This window comes from Camelus bactrianus, chromosome 2 (genome assembly GCF_048773025.1).
Source record: "Camelus bactrianus isolate YW-2024 breed Bactrian camel chromosome 2, ASM4877302v1, whole genome shotgun sequence".
NCBI lineage: Eukaryota > Metazoa > Chordata > Mammalia > Artiodactyla > Camelidae > Camelus > Camelus bactrianus.
Window position 1 is genome coordinate 132546331 of NC_133540.1, and position 22176 is coordinate 132568506.

At 50.1% G+C, this 22176-nt stretch overlaps 1 long non-coding RNA gene across 1 annotated transcript; it reads right to left on the bottom strand.

Moving 5' to 3' along the window:
• Positions 1 to 6273: 6273 nt before the first annotated feature.
• On the bottom strand, positions 6274 to 16588 carry LOC123618283 (uncharacterized). Its single transcript, XR_006726693.2, has 3 exons — positions 16449 to 16588; positions 14038 to 14200; positions 6274 to 13378 (listed from the first exon to the last, which is right to left on the bottom strand). It is a non-coding gene; the product is annotated as an uncharacterized LOC123618283 (long non-coding RNA).
• Between the last annotated feature and the right edge of the window lie 5588 nt (positions 16589 to 22176).

Sequence of the window (22176 nt, forward strand, 5' to 3'; positions counted from 1 at the left end):
TGTTGAGAGTGATATGTGAATGGGGTCCCAGCATACAGTCTTCTGAGAGTGGCTTTGTCCACACAGCACAATGCCCTGAGCTCCATCCAGGCTGTCCCCTGTGTCCAGAGTTTATTCCTTTTGGTGTCATGTTGTCTCTCTTCCCTTCTTGGAAAGAGGCCTTGACTCCTTTCCTCTCCCCCAGGTCTGGGCTCTGTGCAGGCTGGATGCTCTCCCGAGGGCCCTGGGCAGTGATTCCCCTCGGCCTGTCTCCACAGCCAGCATGGACTCTGCCTTGTGCCCATCCTCTCACTCACTTCTGCTAGGTGAGGACTGAGAGGTGATCTCATTTTTCAGACGGGAAGCAGAAGCACAGAGATGATGTCATTTGCTTCTAATCTGGCTGTGAGCAGAGTGCCTTGCATGCTGGAGAGCCACTCCAGCCCACCCCCGTGGACCACTGCGCCATCCCGCTCCCCATGCAGGATGCTCCCAGGATGGTCCAGGGTGGAGAAGGCCTCTGGCAGAGGTTTCATCCATGCTGAGACCTGAACCAGAAGAGGGAGGCAGGCAGGCTGACCGCAATCGGCAGAGCAGAGCAGCTGAGGCCCAAGGGAACAACAAGGGCAAAGGCCCTGAGTTGGCCAGAGGTGTGGCGCCCAGGTCGTCTGTGAGGTTCCTGAGTGAAGACAGGGGAGGAAGGCCCTGGTGTGGGGTGTTCATCCCCTACCTGTGGGAATTCCACTTCCTGGCCATTTGTCCTGACTGTCACTGGACAAATCTGGGGCAGTGATAGTGGGGCTCGAACCTGACCCTTGCACAGAGAAAGGACAGAAAGCCACACTCTTTCAGGTGGAGATCTGTGCCCATGTGTGTGTGCGGATGTGCGCGCGCGTGCGCGTGTGCGTGTGCGTGCGTGTGTGCGGTGTTGAGACAGGGTCCACTGGATGTGGGGGCTCTGGGAGCCCTCAGCCATGGGGGGCGGGGGACTGGATCTCTTGAGAAGGCAGAGGGAACGACACACAAGAGGTGGCACAGTGAAGCGGTGAGTGCCTGGTTCAAGGGCTGGACTACGTGGGTTCAAATCCCAGCTCAGCCACCTCTCAGCTGGCTTACTCTGGGAAATCGTATTTACTTCACCTTGCCTCAGTTTCCCCGCCTATAAAATGGTGATGCTAACACACCTACAGAGGAGCATGTGAGGAACAATGAGCTAATCGAATAGATTCCGCAATTAGCACCTCAGAATGGCGGGAAGGGCGGGGCGGGGGCGGGGCCACCCACGGCCACGCTCAGTGATGTCAAGGCTCCGACTTCGGTGCTCTTTCTGCATCTTAGTTTTCCTCTTGTATTTTATACTTCTTTATATTTCCTCCCAGTCTTAGAATCAGCTGGGATTAAAAAAAAAAATTACTGCTTGATGAAATGTGTGGTTAGGAGCTGGAAGATACGTAACTTTCAGTGTCTTCTAGCCTTTGAAGTAACTGAGGCCCAGAGAAGCCAAGGAAACTACCTGAGGTCACACAGCGTATAAGTGGCAGAAATGGAAGCTGGACGCAGGCAGGCTGGTTCCAGGGTCTGAGTTCTTAGGCACGCCCCTGGATGGCCTCATCTATACATGCAGTTCTTTATTTTTCACCCAACAGACACTGTTTTAAGTTCATAACACGTTCTGGGTACTGGTCTGGGCATGGAGGACACAGATGTGAATAAGATCCAGTCTCTGACCTCAGGGAACAGTACAGGACAGACAGCTAAAGAGTCATCAAGGTGGTCCCAAGAAAAAACCTTGGCCTTCTATTTGAGGTCCGAGGTTGGGGTAGGCAGTCAGGGATGGCTCCCTGGAGGGGCTGAGGACTGAGCTGAGCATTGCAAGATGAGTCAAAGTTTGCCAGAGAGAGATTTCAGGGGAGGGGCATTCCTGGCAGAGGGAACAGCATGTGCAAACACACAGAGACAGAGCATATAATACAGTGGAAACATCTTTGTGCAATTAGAGTATGAAAATTCAGCTTGGCATACTGAATTTCACCTTTTTTAAAAGAAAAAAAAAACTGGCTAAGCACGAGATGGGAGCAAAGAACCTGCAGCTGGGCTGCTGGTCAGACTCCTACAGGCCTGCAGAGCCTGGGCCTCTTCTGCTGCTGGTTGACTTCAAGTAGCAGGAACCTCTGGGGCTTGAAGCTTTGAGACTAGAGGGGAGGACAGGAAGTGGGTGGGGCCTCCCAAGCCTCTTCAAAGACTGTGGGCTTTATCTGGGCCCCAGGAGTCACTGATGTTCTCCTCAAATAAGTCTGAGGGCACTTTAACCCTGTGGTCGTCTGGTCACCCCACGGCCACTGAGCAGGTAGTGGGTCCAATCTGTACCACACTGCCCCCTAGTGACCACAGAGATCTGTAAGGGTGTCAATGATGAGGGATCACCAGGATGACGGAGCCTGACGACGTAAATGGGTGTTGACCTCACTCTGCGGGAACTTGCCGAGGTTCAAGAGTTTGCCCGATGGTCCAGGAGGGGCAGGGCCAACCCCCACCACCAGCTCCCCCAAGTCAACGCAGGTTCTCGGGCCTTGGGCTCCTGGACATCCCGCCTCTGGTCACTAGAGGGCAGTGTTTGCAGCCAAATGGAGGTCCCCAGAGCTGAGGGCCTGGAGCAAGTTCTCCAGGCCTGTTTCCTCATCTGGAAGCTGCAGTGGGACTGCCTGGACTCAATAGAACAACAAAACCTCCTGTGGACCTGCTGGGGGCCGGCCCTGTATCTTCCTCAATGACCACAATCCCATGAACCTCCTTAAGTGGTTCCCACCAGACAGACTTATGGACCTGAACACTCCTCCAGGTGACTCCAGCTGAGGCCCCGATGAGCCTAAATTCAGAGCCTAGGAAATCCATGAGCTTAACAAGTGGTTTTTTCAGGCCGCAAAGTCTTGGGGTCATTTGCTCCATAGCCAGAGTAATGGGACCACCCACCCTACTCTTGAGAGGGGAGCGGCTCAGGACCCCTGGGCAGGGAAAGGGCAAGGGCCTCGGAGTCCGGCCGGCCAGAGTCCGCGGGAGTCTCAGAGGAGGGGAGGGACCCGCCAGGCGGGGCCATCAGGGAAGGATGCCAGCAGAGTAACCACCGCGCAGGCAGGGAGGCTGAGCCCAGCGCCCTTGGAGAGCTTTGTTAGAGTGCCAAGTCCAAAGTCGGGGGAGGCCGGAGGTGAGGGAGAGAAGGGGCAGGCCCAGCGGCCTTGGAATACATCTCCAGGAAGATCTAAACAAGGGGAAGGGCGGGGGAATTTGACTCAGAGACTCTCTGGGGACTGCAGTGGGGAGGATGGGTGGGAGGATCCTGGTCAGAGGCCGGCCAACAGTGAGGAGGGTAAAGCCTACAAACACTGGATCCCAGCATCCCAGGCAGGTGGGTCTGCCTTAGGGCCCCCTCCTCCTTATTCCCCTTCCCCTCCCTCTTCCTGGTCCTGCCTACGGGGCTTCCAGGGACTGACCCAGCTTCCTAGCGCTTTGACCCCGTGAAGGACATGCCCCAGCCTGAAGAGCAGGTACTATGTTCTGGTCACTGGCCAGGGGCACTTTGAACGTTCTCTTTCCCAACAGCTGCTGTGAGTAAGCCCACCCTGCGTGTCCTGACCAGGTCAGATTTTTTCACCACACCCTGGAATAACCAGATTTCTCTCTCTCTCTCTCTCTCTCTCTCTCTCTCTCTCTCTCTGTCTTTCTGTCTCTCTATCTCTCTCTCTCTCTCTCTGTGTCACACACACACACACACATGTACACACACCATGGTGGTGAAACACAGGCACGGGGCTCAGACAGACCTGGGTTCCATTCCTGGTTCCATTCCATTCCATTATTTACCAGCTGTAAACCTGGCCAAGTTACTGACACTCTGACCCTCAGTTTCCTCATCTGCAGAGTGGGGTTACTAAGGGTACCTGATTCATGGGATTGTTGAGGGGCCGTTGGCCCAGGAGTACAGAGGTCCTCGTGTGGCTGGTGTTATTCACCGGACAGCATCTTTCATGTAAGAATTTAACATTTCTTCTCTGTCCTATGCGGTGCAGAAGGAGGAGGGAAGGGAGATGGGAGGGCGTGTGGGGGCTGGGGGTGGACTATAAATGTTGACTCACTATATCTATATATGCCTGTGGCTCTGGGTCCAGCCCCCACCCCTCAAGAAGCCTTGGGAAGGTTGCAGATGGAAAGCCCAGCGTGTCCTCCGTTTCAGGCCGTGCCGGGCCTCCCCGTAATAAAGACCTGTTTCTTCCTGGCCGCTCGCTTGGCCTGGAGACTGAAGGCCCAGTGAGCAATTCCGAGCTCCCGCCTGCCCACCCTGGACACACTCAGGCCTTCTGTCCCTGCAGCGTCCTGTGGGGCGCTCACAATGCGGCCCTGTTCTCCCCTCCACTCCGCCGCCTGCTCCTCCGGCTTCTCAGGGAGGAGCTGTGCCAGCTGGGGGGAGGGCTGCCTCTGCTGGTTTCCAGGAAGACACACGCGCTGTGTGTGGCCAGAGACAGGGCACCTCCTCGCTGGCAACCCCTTCAAATTAGGGGGTGATTTGTTACGGGCAAAACACGTGTTCATCAGGCAGGGCCGCTGGTCAGCCCGCTGGAAAGCAGGCTTCCTGCTGAGCCTGGAACACACAAGCCCGCTCAGGCACAGGGCCTTTGCACGGCTGTTCCTCTGCTGTCTGTGGGGCTGCCTCCCCCTGTCCTTCAAGCCTGAGCTTAAGCAGTTACTCCTTGGACTAGGATCTGCCACCACTGACCCCAGCGTGTCTCACGGCCCTGTTTGATTTTTCCCCATGTATTGAGCATTTGTCTTGTCCCTCAATAGAGGGTCAGCTTCACAGGTCAAAGAGCTGTCTGTCTTGTTCATGCGCATTCCCCAAAGCCCAGCACAGGGCCTGGCTGGAGAAGGCCACAGTCAAGATTTGCTAGAAGAACAATTGAGTAAACAAATCAACTACCCTCTTGAGAAATCGAGCTATGAATCAGCGAGGCCATGATTCAACGGATCAATGACTTTGTTAATGAGATCAGGGCACACGGGCAGGAACCTTTGACTTATATGTCTATGTTTTTATTGTGGGGGGGGTAACTTATTTTATTTATTTATTTTTAGTGGAGGTACCAGGGATTGAACCCAGGACCTGGTGCATGTTAAGCATGCGCTCTACCACTTGAACTATATCCACTCACCTCTGTCTGATATGTCTATCTTTAATCATCTGATCTTCCCCACTCACGTCTAAGCCTTTCTGGGGTAGTCGTGGGGCCAGTGGATGGACAGAAGGACCTAAAGCCATGAGCAAAGAAAACCGGCAGGAAAAGAGGCTGGTGCTTTTATGGATCAAGGACTGAGACAGGGGCTCCTAGGGGAGAGCTAGTCAGGGAAGGCTACCTGGAGGAGGTGAGGCAATCCTCTGGAAAGGAAATGTCATTCAGCAGGGGCGGGAGCTGTGTGAGCAATCCATGCAAAAGCCAACCCTCTGCAAGGGGTGTTGGGAAAGCTGGACAGCCGCGTGCAAACTAGTAAGGTTAGAACATTCACTCACACCATACACAAAAATAAACTCAAAAGGGCTTAAAGACTTAAACATAAGACAAGACACCATCAATCTCCTAGATGAAAACATAGGCAAAACATTCTGTGACATAAATCATAGAAATGTCTTCCTAGGTCAGTCTACCAAGGCAAAAGAAATTAAAGCAAAAATAAACAAATGGGACCGAATCAAACTTCTAAACTTTTGCACAGCAAAAGAAACTATAAACAAGACGAAAAGACAACCTATAGACTGGGAGAAAATGTTTGGAAATGATGTGACCGACAAGGGTTTGATTTCCATAATACACAGATATCTCGCTCCCTCCTCTTCAGAGACGGCCCACACACTGCCTATGGAGTGTATACCTACTTTTACTTTAACCTGAGCACCCAACCCCCACATCTTGTGGCTTTTCTCTTGCCTTCTGAAACAGCCTTCACTCTATACAGTATGTATCTCTCTAAATAAATCTACAAAGAAAAAAAAAGCATGATTGAATAAAGAAGATGTGGTGTCTATGTACACAACGGAATACTACTTAGTTATAAAAAAAGAACGAAATAATGCCATTTGCAGCAATATAGATGGACCTAGAGATGATTATATTAAGTAAATCAGACAAAGATAAATATCATATGAATCACTTTTATGTGGATTCTAAAAAAAATGATACAAATGAGCTTATTTACAAAACAGAAATAGACTCACACATAGAAAGCAAATTTATGGTTACTAAAGGGGAAAGGGTAGAGAGGGATAAATTAGGAGTTTGGGATTAACAGACACACATTACTATGTATAAAATAGATAAACAACAAGGACCTATTGTAGAGCACAGAGGACTGCTATCAATATTTTGTAATAACCTATAATGGAAAAGAATCTGAAAAAGCATATATATACATATATATAAAACTGAATCACTTTGCTGTACACTTGAAACTAACACAACGTTGTAAATTAACTATACTTCAACTAAACATAAATAAAAATAAATGAATTAATTTGTGAGGTAGGTAACTATGTTTATTTTTATTTATTTGTTAATGTACTGGGGATGGAACCCAGGACCTCATGCATGCTAACTAGCAGCTCTACCACTGAGCTATACCCTCCCCCAAATAAATTAATTTTTTTAAAACCCAAAGACCATCCCTCTGAGGGGACAGGGAGCTAGCCTTGGGCTCAGCAGAGCTGGTACAAAGATGAGGCCTGGATTTGCTCTGCAAGGTCTCAAAGACCAGGGTCAGTGGAAGCCCAGGAGGACCAATTTCATTTCAGTATAGGGGGACATGTCCCAGGGCAGAACCATGCAGAGACGGGATGAATTGCCTGAGGAAGGAATGAGCTCTCTGTCCCTGGGGGTATGTTAGCTACATCGGGAGAGGAATAGGGGGCTAACCTAGACAGAATAGTTGCAAAATCTCTTCTAATCCAGAGAACCTCTGGGTCTATAATTGAAAATTGTCTAATGCAGACAGAGGAAGTATTAATCAGATAACACCAATATACTACTAACATAAATGTGCATCCAGATGATCATTACTGTTTTTAAATAATGGACCGTGTCTCATAAATTCCACTTTTTGAAAGCTACCCTAATGCAATCAGCATGTGTGTGTTCAGACACTTGGCTGTAAGAAAGCTCAATGCAGTATTGTTTGTAACAGAAGAAAATTGGAAACAGCCTGCAAGTTCATTTATATATTCATTTTCTGTCTCCCTCTCTAGACTGAGCTCCAGGAGGGTGGGCGCTTGTCTGTCTCATTCACTGCTCTATAGGTCAGATCTAGTGGGTACAAAAGATACAATGCAATCTTTTTTTTTTTTAAGAAATTTTTGTATTCTTTAGTGAGGGGTGGGGCAGAGTGAGAGAGACAGAGAAATACAAGAAATGCTTCAAAATATTAACAGTGATTGTTTCTGGGAAATGGAATTAAAGGTAATTTTTGTTTTCTTCTTTATGCCATATGATATAAAAAATGTTTGTAATGTGTACAATCTCAGATAAACAATCTAACCCACCAGCTAAAAGAACTAGAAAAAGAAGAGCAAAAAAACCCAAAAGTCAGCAGAAGGAAGGAAATAATAAAGATCAGGGAGGAAATAAATAAAATAGAGATTAAAAAAAAATAGGAAAAAAATCAATCAAACCAAAAGCTGGTTTTTTGAAAGATAAATAAAAGTAACAAACCTCTGGCCAAACTCACAAAGAAGAAAAAAGAGAGAGCACAAATAAGCAAAATAAGAAAGGAAAATGGAGAAATTACAAAAAATAAAATAGAAATGTGAAAAAATTTTTACGAAAAAATAGAATGACATCAGTGTGAAATAATAATAATAATTGCTTTATTTGCTGAGCTCTGAGGATGGATTTTTAAAGCCAAACTGAATGACGTAAGACTTTATTCAAATGTCCCTAGTGGCATCCTTTTGCCATCTGGCTAGGATGTCACAAGAACAATCTAACTCATCTGGGTGGGGAAGAAAATAATTTTCAGTTTTGCAGTGGCCACTCCCAAAACCATCCCCCCTCCCAAGACAGCTTTTTAATAACCTCCTCTGGGTGCAGACTTGACCTCTATCAGCGCAAACAAGGCATCCAGCTGTTTGGGTGTTCCCAAAGCACTTCTGCGCAAGGCAGATAACAAACCACAGAGCACTCTACTGACAGGAAACTGCCTTTGAATTTGTCTTCCAAAACAAGCAAGCTCTCTCACTGCTCAGGGAGCAACCGACCTGCCTGGAATTGTCCAAGACTGTGAATGACCCTCTCCATTTCTCCATGGCCAAAGGGAGCAACCTCCACGTGGGGCTGCTCAGAAAGATCGCAGCCACTTGCTAGATGTCACCATTCACCATTTATTACCCTGGGAGGCACAGAGCTCCCTGTCCTTGGAAGTGTGCAAGCTGAGGCTGGGAAACCCCTAGTCAGAGGCATTGAATTCAAGAGTCTGGTTAGGAGCAGTGCCAAGGGCTGAACTGTCTTCCCCTCAAATGCATATGGTGAAGTCCTAACCCGCTGTGCGTCAGAGTGTGACTGTATTTGGAAAGAGGGTCTTTAAAGAGGTGATCAAGTTAGAATGAGGTCACTAGGGTGGGCCTGTATCCAGTAGGACTGGTGTCCTCATAAGCAGAGGAGACTAGCAGCCAAACACACACAAAGAGAAGATGATACAGAGACACAGGGAGAAGAGGGCCGCCTGCAAGCCAAGGAGAGAGGCTGTAGAACAGCCCTGCCCTTACCTTGATCTTGGACTCCCACCCTCCAAAATCATAAGAAAGTAAGTTTCTGTTAAGCCCCCGTCTGTGGTCCTTTGCTATGGTGGCCTTGGCAGGGCAGTGTTAGTGTCTCCACTGTCCGAGTGAGAGAGCCATGCTCAGAGGGGTGAAGTCATAAGCCCAGGGTCCCACAGCTACCAGCAGATTCAGATTCAAGTCCAGGCGCACCTGCCCCGAGTGTTTCCGGGGACCTGTGATTGGCCGTGACAGGTGAATCAGTAGGAGCTTGTACAAGAATTGTCTAGAGGCGGAAGGAGAATTGGGACAACCCAGGGAAGCCTTCCTAGAGGAGGTGTTGTTAAGCCAGGACTTGGAGGAGTAAACCCTCAGCAGGAGAGAGGAGGGGACGGTCATCCTCTAGGACAAGGACAAGGACAGCACAGAATCTGCCAGTCGCAGGCTCTGCTCCTGGGAGCCCATGCGTGTGCCTGTCCTGTCAGGCCACACAGAGAAGCACCTGCAAACACCACCTCCCCCAGCAGCGGGCTCTGAGGTTCTGACGCCCAAATCACAGCCCTGCCTCTTTCTGGCTGTGTGGTCTTGGAAAAGTTCCACAACCTCTCTGAAACATTGTCAAAAGTAAACTTTCTTTACAGGACGCATTCATTCCTCAGGTATATATTCCTTAAGCACCTACTGTGCTCCGGGCACTGCTGTAGGCACTGAAGAAAGAACAGGGACAGAGCACTGCTCGTGTGGACCCCTCATTCTAGCCGAGGACCCACGAGGAGGAGGTGGATGTGGCCACACGGTCGGGGAGGCCTCTCTGCAGAGGGGGATCCTGCGGAAGGCTGGGGGCGGGGACTCGAGACAGTGATGAGAATTGGGGCCTTCGCCAGTCGGTCAGGGTCAGTGCTGTTACTCTTAGTCTCATCACACCTCTTCCTCCTCCTGCTGCTGCTGCTGTAGCTTCCACCCTGCCCCTCCTCAGACCAACCACTCCAAGCCACGTCTCCAAAACCACCTGCTACTTTCTGGGTTTTTTTAATTGAAGCTTAGTCGGTTTATAACGTGTTAATTTCTAGTTTGCAGCACAGTGATTCAGTTGTACAGATATATGTTCCTTTTCTTATCCTTTTTCATTACAGGTTATTACAAGTTATTGAATACAGTTCCCTGTGCTGCGCAGTAGGATCTTGTTGTTTATCTATTTTATGTATAGTAGTGTGTATCTGCAAATCCCAAGCTCCCAATTTATCCCTCCCCATCCCCTTCCCCACTTGCAACCCTAAGTTTGTTTTCTATGACTGTGAGTCTGTTTCTGTTTTGTAAATAAGTTGATTTGTGTCTTTTTTATTAGGTCATTTTTCTTCTATTTTTTAAAATTATTTTTGTTTCTTTTTGAGGGGGGTAATTAGGTGTATTTATTTTAATGTAGATACTGGGGATTGAACTCAGGACCTTGTGAATGCTAAGTGGGCACTCTACCCCTGAGCTATACCCTCCTGCCTTGTGTCCTTTTTTAATATTCCACATATAAGTGATATTATGTGATATTTGTCTTTCTCTATCTGACTTACTTCACTTATTATGACAATCTCAGATCCATCCATGTTGCTGCAAATGGCATTATTTCGTTCTTTTTTATGGCTGAGTAGTATTCCATTGTATATATACACCTCATCTTCTTTATCCAATCATCTGTTGATGGACATTTAGGTGCTTCCATGTCCTGGATATTGTGAACAGTGCTGCTATGAACACTGGGGTGCAGGTGTCTTTTTGAATTAGAGTTTCCTCCAGATATATTTCCAGGAAGTGGGACTTTTGGATCTTATGATAGTAAGTCTATTTTTAGTTTTTTAAGGAATCTCCATACTGTTTTCCATAACAGCTGCACCAAACTAACCTGTTACTTCCTTGACATCAAACACAAGAAACCAGCCTTCCTCTCGGCTTAAACCTGAAGTGTGAGTGACCGGAAGGGACTTCAGAAAGGACTCCTTGTCTCTCTCACCTTCAGTGCCTGGACTTTGGGGACTGAGGGCCCTTCTGGTCTCCCTGCTCTCCAGGTAGTGACTTCCCAGGAAGCCGGGGCCCTGCCAAATAAAGGGTCTATTACTGGGCTCTCGATTCTGTTCCATCGGTCTACATATCTGTCTTTAAGCCATTACCACACTGCTTTGATAACTGTAGCTTTCTAGCAAGTTTTTAAATCAGGAGGTGTTAGAACAAAAGAACTTTGTTCTTTTTCAAGATTGTTTTCACTCTTTGAGGTCCCTTGAGATTCCATATGAATTTTAGGATGGATTTTTCTATTTCTACAATAAATGTTGTTTGGCATTTAGGTTGCTTCCATGTCTTGGCTGCTGTAAATGGCTTGGCTTTTATGTGAATTGCACTGAAACTGTAGATCACTTTGGGTAGTATGATATCTTAACAGTATTAAAGATAAATGTGTTTTTTTTTTATGGTATTTAGTTCTGCAGCTGCTGTGAAAAACAGCTTGGCAGTTCCTCAGAAAGGGAAACAGAATTGCAAGATGACTCAGCAATTCTACTCCTAGGTATGTATCCAAAAGAGCTGAAAGCAAGACCCAAACAAATAACTTGTACACCCATGTTCAGCATTTTTCACAACAGCCAAAAAATGGAAGCAGCCCAGCTATCCATCATTAAATGAATAGGTAAACAAAACGTGGTCTGTCCATATGATGGAGTATTATTCAGCCGTAAAAAGGAATGGACTTCTGACGCATGCTACAACATGGATCTACCTTGAAAACGTCATGCTAAGTGAAATAAGCCAGACACAAAAGAACAAATATGATTCTACTTACATGAGGTTCCTAGAATAGACAAATTCATGGAGGTAGAAAGTAGAATAAAGGCTACATGGAGTGAGGGGCAGGGAGGAATGGGAAACTCTCAGCAGATCAGAGTTTTTGTTTGGGATGATGAAAAAAAGTTCTGGAACTAGATAATGGTGATGGTACACAACTTAATGCCCCTGAATCGTACACTTAAAATGGTTAAAATGATCAACTTTATGTTACATAACACAAACATGTTTTACTACTATAAAAAAAAGTTTTAAAAGATGACATTTTGTCCCTGATTACCAAAGTAATACAGCATTATAAAAGACTACTTGAAAATACAGAAAAACACACAGAATAAAATGTTTTAAAATCACCCTTTGAGAAATATTTTTGAAATGCAGGGAAAGGATGCAAAATGAAAATAGACACCATCTGTGGTAGCAAAGACCTGCCCATCAGGAGGAGAGCAGCTCAGTGAATTATGATTATGCACTCGGTAGATGCGCTTCCACACAGCAGTGAGCCATGAGGGCTGTATCCACGCTATGCGTGAAGTATGGAAAGGATACAAAAGTACTCACACAGTGTGTTTAAACTCTATCAAGATGCACAGGTGGGGGAGTGTGCAGCTCAAGTGGCAGAGCGCATGCTTAGCATCACAAGGTCCTGGGTTCAATCCTCTAAAAATAAATAAATAAATAAACCTAATTACCCCCTCCATCAAAATAAATAAATAAGTAAATAAACAAATAAAATGTTTAAAATGTGCATGGCATTGAAATGTTTTCAAAGTTTTTAATAGCTTGAAAAAAATTCAATCCATGATTGTAGGTGGAAAAGACTATGGAATTGTGTAAGAAAATGGTTACAATATTATGTATGATATAGTTATGAAAAATATAATGGCTTTTTTAAAAGACTGGAAGGAAATACACCAACATGTTTGGTGTGTTGTCTTTAAATTCCGGTACAAGGAGCCATTTTCCTTTCCTTTTTCATCCCCGCCTTTTTCTTTCTTTCTCTTTTAACATCTTTATCACAAGGAGGCTGTGTAGCTGTTATAATTTTTTAAAGTTTTTCTTAATCTTTTTTTTCTCCCATGAAAATCGAAAGCTCATCAAAATGCAAAATTGTGCTCCTGTTGGGTGAGATTAGAGGTGAATTTTTTCTCTTTTCCTTTTTCAAAATTTTTGATTTGCTTTATTATATCACTGTTACAGTCAACTCTCTGTGCACGTAATTGTTAATACATCCAATGGGGCCACTTTCTTATCACCTTCCCACCACCCTGCCCCAAGCCCATTTCCAGATGGCCTGAGACCTAAGCTTATCTGGGAACCACAGTGTGGCAGTTGACAACTATCCTTTCTTGTTATTCTGAGTCAGCAAATCCCGGGCAGGGAACAAGGTGCACAGGTGAACCCAGCAGGCCTGACCTCCCCCCATCTCCATGACTCAGTGGCTATAATCACCCATCTCCTTCCCAGCCTGGCCCTGCACAGAGCTGCCCCCAGGGTGGGGAGAGTGGACACAAGGAATGTCTATTTCCCCACAGGCTGGGAATCTCCTTCTCCACCCAGATGCATATTCCTGAAAACACTGTGGCCATGCAACTCTAATGAAACAGGAAGGCACCCTGCTGTCAATAATGTCACAGCTGAACAGGATCTGCCAGTTCGTCAGCCCCATGGCTTCCGGGTCAGGGGAGAAGACAAGGTTTGGGAGTCCTTTTAGGGCTGCGAACTCTGTTTCTCCCCATCAGGGACATTTCATTTAAGACTTTCATCTAGAGTCACCATCGTTTCCTAAAAGAAAAAAACATTTAAGCATAGGAAGGACTAAACGTTTAAACACAGGAAGGTCTTAATCTCAGAACAGGGACAGTAATAAGAAAGGAGAGTTTTCAACAGCACATTGATGTTTCCAGAATTGTTTTAGAACAACATATCTCAAAAGTTTGTTTGAGAGACAGAGTCACAGACATAGAAAACAAACTTATGGTTACCAGGGATGGGAGGGGGTGGGAAGGGATAAACTGGGAGTTCAGGATTTGCAGATACTGAAATATAAAATATATGTATATAAAATAGATAAACAGCAAGGTCCTACTATAGAGCACAGGGAACTATATTCAATACCTTGTAATGGCCTATAGTGAAAAAGAACATGGAAAGGAATATCTATGTGTATGACTGAATCACTGTGCTGCACACCAGAAACGAACACAAAGCTGTAAATCAACTGTACTTCAATGAAAAAAAAAGGTTTGTTTGAAACAACCCAAATAGTCATCGCCAGATGAACAGGTAAACAAAATGTGGCGTAACCACACAATGGAATGTTATCCCATCATGAAAAGGAATGAAGTCCTGACCCATACGATGAGGTGGAAGAACCTCAAAGACAGGACGCCAAGTGAAAGAAGCTGGACACAGAGGGTCACGCGGTGCATGATTCCGTTTACCTGAAGCGTCCAAAACAGGCGAATCGAGAGGAAGAGAAAGTAGACCAGTGGTTGCCAGGGGCTGGGGCAGGAGGAGTGGGGCGTGACTGCTGATGTGTACAAAGTTTCTTTTGAGGGTGATGAGAATGTTCCAGAATCAGATAGAGGTGATGGTTGCACAACACTGTGAATGTACCAAAACACACTGAATTATATGCTGTACTGTAAAATGACACATTTCACGTTCTGTGAATTCTATCTAAACAAAAAATAGTTTTAAAAAGTAAATGTAAGAAAAGACTTTGTGAATGGACTAAAATGACAAGCTTGAGTTATTTGTGACCCTCGTGGCCTGGGGTTGCCCGCCGTGGGGACCTGCTCCATGGACTGTATGCCAACCATGAGCTTGTTCTGCTCCGCTGCTCAGTGGGTTTTGTAGCTGTTGCAAATCCATTGTCTGAGCTGTCACTGGTCGAGGGCTGCTGGGCGGGGTCAGCCCAGCCCTTCAGGTCTGCCCTGGACTTGGGTGGGGCCAGAAGCACGGACCACGGCGGCTGCCCACTCAGAAGGCTGCCGTCCACATCTGGACATCTTCGGCGGGGGCAAGGGGGGTGGGTGCTGCCCCTTGGGCAATGTCTGTGCTGCTGTCCTAGGAAGCCCCTTCTGTCTGCCCCTCCCCCAGTCCCCTGCACCCTGCTCTGTCCACCATGTTGTTGGGACTGGATTTTGGTGTTCACCGTGAACCAGAAGCCGAGTGTCACACCAGGACCGATGCGGGGAGCAGCCGAATCGCCCACCACAGAGATCTTTGGTACATGATCTGTGAGGGGCGGGGCCCCAGCTGCCCTCTGAGTTGTGCAGTCAATGCGGGGCGGGCAGAATCGGCTCTGAAGCAGGGGAAAGCCCACCCTGCCGAAGTTCTAGGAGGTTCCAGGACCCCGCCAGGCGCTGCAGGGGTGTTTGTGGACCCGGGGCACCGGCAGCCTCAGCGCACAGGGTCCAGGCATGGGCCTGTGTGCCTGGTCTACTCTCACCTCCAGGGCAGACCAGGAGCCCCTGGGGAGCCAACCATGTGTGCATGTGGCTGAGCCTGAGCGTCGGTCAGTGGTGGTGAGTATGTGTGTGTGTTTGAGAGCTGCGTATGCGTGAAGGGGTGTCGGTGGGCACGTGTGTGTTTGCTGGGCAGTGAGAGAGAGTGGATGAGTTGGCCACTGCTGGGACGAGGGAGGGGACTGCTGGTGGGCGGTAGGGGACCTCCGGCCCAAGACTCTGTGTGCCCTGCAGGGCGGCCCAGCCCTGGGGGCCAGACTTGCTCTCTCCAGGCTGCCTCTCACAAGACTTCCCCTCCCTCCCTCCTCCTCTCACCGCCTCTCTCCCGCCCCATCCTGGGCACCCCTTCTCTCTTGCTCAGTCTCTGACCCTGTCTGTGGGCCTCCGTCTACCCATCTCTCCCTCTGTCTCTCTGTCTCTGTCTTTCTGACTCACCTCCCCTGTGAGGAAGGGCTGGCCCAGGCCCTGCCAGGCTTTCTGGCGGGCACCGCCCAGCTGCCCCCAGGAGCCCAGCCTTCCTTCCCGGTGCCTGCTTAGTCTGTTGAGTCCGGAGGCCTCTGTGAAGCTGTGTCTCCTCCTGTCTGACATGGCTCATTGTCACCCGTTTTATGAGGCCTGAATGAGTGCATTCAGGTGGACAGGCTGCACCAGGTGCAGACATGACAATTAAAGGGGGTGCCAGCAGCCGGCATGTCTGGCACCAGGGTGCCAAGGAGCGTGAACGAAAAGGGAGCTGCCTGGTCTGGACTCCCCCCGGGGGCCTGCCCAGCAAGCATGAGGGCTTAGAGAGCGGGGTGCCCAGACCCACACCTACCCAGGCATGGCCATGTTGTCTGCTCACCCCCCGCCCCGCGCAGCCCTGTGCATGCCCTGGGCACACTGCGGTCACCACCCCATCTCTTGGATGGGAAGACTGAGGCTCAGAGGTCAATGGACGGCCTGAGGCCACAGGGCACAGTAAAGACTCCGGCTGCCGGGCCTTCCCTGCCCTCGGGCCATCTAGACTGTGGAGAGCCCCACTCACCTCCCGAGTGAGAAGAGGGCCTGGTAGCCGGGGGCCTGTCCACCCTTCAGTCACCACAGAGTCCCTGACGCTTCCACTACCAGCCTAAGAGTTTCGACTAAGTCACTTCCCAGGGCCGCGTTTTCTCCCTGAGAAGAATTCTGAGTCTGACATGAAGACGGTCAAGCACTCTCCACCCCGTTTCACTCACTCACTCACTCACTCTGTGAACACTTGCTGGGCGCTCCCAACCCCAGGCCTGCGCTGGGCCCTGAGAACCAACAGCAAACTTGCGAAGTGGTCTGAGGGGCAGAAGCCCAGGCCGCCGGGCCCTCACGGCCCCGCCAGAGACCGCCTCCTTGTCTGGCCCCTCCCCTACCTCCAGCCCTCCTGCCTTGAGCTTCAGTGGAGGATGCTGGCTGCGGCTGTGCGTCCGTCTGTCTCTCCTGGCCTGTGGCCTGCGCGGGCCCAGCACGGGGCCTGCCCACAGCAGCGGCTGAACAGTGCTGTTTGTATAAGGGGATGACGACAGCGTCTTTTATGTGAAACGCCCTATAAACAGCGAGGGTTCATGCACGGGTGAGGGGTTATGACACTTAGCCCTTCAGGCTGGCTGGGCGCAGGGCAGGCGGAAGGAGGGCTCAGCAGGGCCAGGGATGGCGTCAGGAGGCCAGGGCAGCGACCTGGACTCGGTCCACGAGGACGCTGCTTCTGACTTTGGAGCTGCCCCGGCTGGGCCCTGCCCTCCTGGGGTGACCGTGGCCTTTCCTGGAGGCCGGCCACCCCCACTGCAGAGTTCACAGGCAGGGAAACCGGGGTTCAGAGAAGTGACTTGCCTGGACCCACAGCTGCCCAGCTGCAGAGCTGGAAATCAAATCCAGTTGGGTCTGATTTCTCCCATGGATTGCAGCAGCCTCCCGTGGGTCACGCGTACTGAAGGAGGAGCTACAGAAGCAACCACAAGGAGCTTCTGCTTTCCCGTGCACTGCCTCCAACACCGGCTCCCCGGGAGCTCACTGCAGAGCGGCGGGGAAACTGAGGCTCAGAGTAGCCACATGCCTTGGCCAGGCCCCTCCTAGTGGGAAGGGGCCGAGCCAGCCCACGCCAGGCTGGGCCCGGTTCCTGGGTGGAGCCGTGTCGGGACAGCTGGGCGGGGATGGGGCTCCCACCCACTGCGGGCCTGGAGGCAGCCATCTCGCTCCCCTCAGCCAGCTGGCCAGCCATGACTGCCTACAGACTCACTGGGTGGCCTGGACATGGGTGGGGCGGGAGCCACAGCCCCAGGGAGGCCAGGGAGGCCAGCCCAGCCACACTCGCGCTCAGCCCACCCTCCCTCTTCTGCCCCGGCTGCGTGTCCCAGCTGGGTTCGCGTGCAAGGCCGCCAGGGTCCATCCCACTCTGACCTGTTTTCCTGGCAGCTGCTGTCAGGGTTGGGTCAGGCCAGCCCTGGATGTCCTGCCAAGGTAGAGGTGGCCGTGGGGTCAGATGCAGCAGCCTCTGCCCTCCCTGCCTTTGCCCATACCACCCTTCCATGGCTGAGAAATCTTTCTCCTCTTGGCCCTTGTGTCAAACTCCCACCCAGCTGTCACAACCCGGCTGGAATAGCACCGCCTCCAGGAAGCTTCTGGGGTCCCCCTGATGGAATTTGTCTGGCTGTCCTGGCCCTTCTACATTGTCATTGTGTGTTTAACCGTCTCTCTGGCCACCCTGGCTACAGCAGAGGTCCCCGGCCCTGTCCAGGGGGGCTCGACTTCCTCTTTTTCCTAGGTGAGGGGGTCACTTTAAATCAGGGCACATGGGGGTATTGGGGCTCCAGACTGAAGGGTGTGTCAAGCAAAGACAGGGAGCTATGGAGATGTCCAGTCAGATCCAGGGATTCAATGGCCACTTCAAGGTGGGGAGGAAGCCTGGCGGCAATCACATAGCCCAAAATCCAAGAGCCTCTGCCCTGATGGCCCTGCTCTGCCCAGTAGTTCAGCTGACCCACTAGGATGATCAATCTCCTTTAATCAGCAAATATCATACATACTCTACTGGGCCTGGTTCACTTACCCTCACTGCAGCTGTGCAAGGAGAGTAATACTATTGTACCCATTTTACAGATGTGGCAACTGGGGGGGGCACAGAGTGGTGAGGACGCTTGCTCAAGGTCACACTGCTCTTACATGGCAGAACTGGGATTGAAACTCTAGCTATCTGGGGCAAGAGTCCACGTACTGCCCTGGCTCCTTCACAGAAAGCTCTTTGCTCATCCCCGGGGACCAACTACCCTTGGAAATCAGAACCCAGAGTAAGCAAGGCCAGTGTGGGGCCAGGAGCACTGGTGTTGAGTCCAACAGATCTCCCCTGGTCCAGCCTCCTGCTGGCTGTATGGGCTTAGGCAAGTTACTTAACCTCTCTGGGCCTCGGGTGTCTCCATTCTGGAGTAAGACTGGGACAATACAATACATTTGGCATGTACTGAACACCTGCTGTGTGCCAGGCCCTGTTCCAAAACCCACGAACAGAGCCATCATCAGGGCAGCAACACTGACTCACAGCACGGTGGTGGAGACCACCCCAGACTGGTGTGGGAGTCCCTTGTACACGGCAGCCGGGACAAACGCCTTCTTCTAACTGTGCGCAGCTCTGTTTAATGCTCCACTGGGCCCTACTGATAATGCCTGAGGATAATGAGAATTTGGGAAATGCACCATCGGGTGGGGGCGGAGGCAGTGCATAAGCAAAGGCAAGTTGGCCGGGATGGGTGGACAGGACAGGACAGCCCAGGACCTGCTGTAGGCGCTGTGCCGGAGGCCCTGGGGCTAGAGTGTCCGCTCTGTGTCCCTGGGGTGGGTGAGATGACAAATGACAGTGTCAGGCTGGCATCCCTGGGCATGTCCCTCAGGGCAGGAGCCCCTGGTCTGACAGCCTCCGCATGAGTGCCCCGGCCTATCAGCAGACCAAATGCACCTGCCTGGCTGGGCCCAAAGCAGAAACACACAGGAGTCCCAGCTGAGAACATCTGTCTTTGGTTTTTAGAATCACTTTCTCTCTGAATGAAAAGCTGATACTTGTTTGCTGTCAAAACAAAGTTGGAAAAGCTAGAAAGACACCAAACTTATGTGAAAAATCACATACTCACCTGATCTGCCCGCCTCCCAGAGACTAACCTTGGTAACATGTTGGCGAACAGCCCCCGGATGTTTTCTGTGCCCTTTTCAACACAGGTGGGCTCAGGCTGCACCTGGAATTTTGTGATCAGCCCTTTCCACTTGACAGATAACATAACATCATCCAAAATCATCCCTGTTTCTTTCCGACTACCAAATTATGATCTGCTCATTGTGAAAACAAACAGATGAAGTAATTACAGAGATTTGGAACAGAGAAAGTCTGGGGGAAAAGAAAGTGAAAGCACCCCACAGTCTCCGGCCCAGAGGTGACTGCCCCGACGTCACTGTGGAGAGCTGTGTAAACTCCCCCACGAGTGTAGACCAGCTGAGGCGTTAAGAGTGTGGGCTGCAGGATCAGGTGGGCTGGGTTCAAATTCTGTCTCCACAGGCAACTCGTTCACTGATCTCTCTGGGCCTGGTTTTCTATAAAGTGGAATTGATCAGAGAGACCTACCCCATAAAGGCACTGGAGGAATTAACGAATGAATGAAAAGCATTTCCATAAATGAGTGAAAACAGGTAAGTGCCTAGACCACAGTAAGTGCTCAGTCAGTGTCAGGTTGTGCAGGAAACACTCAAAAGATACTGCAGTGCAGTGTCACGGCATGCGAGGTGATGGCTGTGCATCCGTAACCCATTTCATCCTCCCCAGAACCCCGCGAAGTCAGTGCCTTTGTTATGCGAATTTCACAGATGGCTGAGGAAGGGCAAGTATCCGAGCAGCACTACTCACAAAAGTCAGCAGGTGGAAACAGCCCTGATGTCCGATAAACAGAACGTGGTCTGTTCATACACTGGAATGTTACTCAGTCATTGCAAGGAACGCAGCTCTGACACACGGGACAACACGGATGAACTTGGAAGACAGGACGCTCAGTGAAAAAAGCCAGTCACCAAAGACCACGTGCTTTGTGATTCCATTTTTATGAAATGCCCAGGAAAGGCAAATCCTTAGACACAGAACACAGATAGGTGGCCGCCAGGGGCTGGGGGAGAGGGGAAGGGGGAGTGACCGCTTCATGGGTACAAGTCTCCCGTGGTGGTGACGAAAATGTTTTGGAACCAATTGGAGGGGGCAGTTACAGATTGTGCATGTACTAAATGCCACTAAATAAGGACACTTTAGTTAATTTTGTGTTACATGAATTTCACCTCCGTTTTTAAAAACAAAGGAAAAAAAAGAAAGAAGAAAGGCCAATGACTTGCCCAGGCTCAGGGTCTCCAGCCAGTGATAGTCAAAGCAGGCGCAATGACTGCCCCACACTGCAGAGCCCTTGTTCAAGAATTGCACGCATCACTGTGACCCCAATTTGCAGAAGTGGAGTCACAGGGTCAAAGATGCAACGTGACGCATTTGGGGACGGAGCCTCACCCTATGTGGGCACCTGGGCGGGCAGGAGGGAGGGTCACCAGCCTGAATCCTGAGAGCCTGGTCGGTGCAGTTGATCCCAGAGCCCGGGGCGGGGGGGGGGGGGGGGGGGGGCGACCTTGCCCTCTGGCCTGCACTTTCCAGCTAAGCCGGGGCTTTCAACACTCGCCTCCTGCCGGCCTGGGTTCTGTTGAATCTTGCTCTCTTCCAGAAACCAGGGCTGGAGGACAGTGTGGCCTCCCTCTGGCCCCAGAGCCTCACGTGGTTGATCAGGGCGCGGAACTGCCTCTGGTCGCCGCACGGACTCAGAACCTCGCTGTGCTTTTCTGAGCCTGTCTCCCCATCTGAAAACGGAGGCAACAGTAACTCAACCACAGGGAAGTTTCACCGGGAGCCAGGCACTTCTGATAAAAGCAGTGGGAAATGTCTAGTCACTTGCCCCACCCCAGGGACACACCAGGCTGCTTTTTGCAGCACCTTGCAAAAGCTGATTATGGACGAAGAAACATGTCCAAGAGACATTAAGCGAAAAGAGCAAGCACATCGGTGGGTCTCGCCCCTAGGGAACACTCAACAAGTGGAAGCTATTCTTATTGTTTCTTTGGGCTTGTCATGTTTTGCCCAAGTCGGTTTCCACACACATAGAAAATTCTGGAAGGCTACACAAGAAACTAGGGACACTGCTTAGTTCTTTCCAGGGATGAGCAGGGAAGAAGACTTTTCACCTAACACCTTTCTGTTCTCTTGAAAATTTTCATCAGGAACATGTATTAATTTTCTTTTTTACTTTTAAATTTTTTATTTATATTTTTAAAAATTTTGTTAGAGTGTAGGTAATTAGGCTTATATATATATATTTTTTTTTTGATGGAGATACCGGGGGTTGAACCCAGGACCTCATGCGTGCTAGGCAGGCACTCTACCACTGAGCTATACCCTCCCCCCGGGAACATGTAATACTTTTATGTTAAGATGGTTTAAAATAAAATTATACTCTGAAATTTAAAAATGTTAGTTATTGTTGCCCTCTCAATTAACAGAAGAGGAACATGGCACCCAGAACTCACCTCCTCTAGGAAGTCCTCCTGATACCCAGGCACGCTGCCTCTCAGCCCCAGGAGGATCCCACTGCCTGTCACTGTCTGTTTCCTTGGCTGCCTCTCCCATGAAACTGGGAGTGCTTGTAGGGAAGGGCCTGTTGACTCACCCGAGTCCCCAGGGCCTCGCACACAGCTGAGTGAAGGAATGAAGCTCAGAAAGGTTAAGCCACCTGTCTGAGATGACACAGTAAGTGGTTTTGCAGGGCGAGACGCAGGTCTCTGGACTCGGATTCTACCACCCCCACTGCATCCCCACTTCTCCAGGGCAGGCCCCACCCTCCAGGTTGCAGGAACACGGTTCCTGCCCACTCGCCGTAAGTTTCCAAAAGAGGCCACCTGGGAATTGTCCCAATAGCTGCCAGCCTTCAGGCGGCTGCTCTGGTATTTGGGGTTTGGGAGGAAAGGTTGCTCAGGCCCAGGAGGCAGCGGGAACGCCCCAGGCGTGGGAAGTGCCTGGTAGCCCTCCAGGCAGGGCCACCGGGA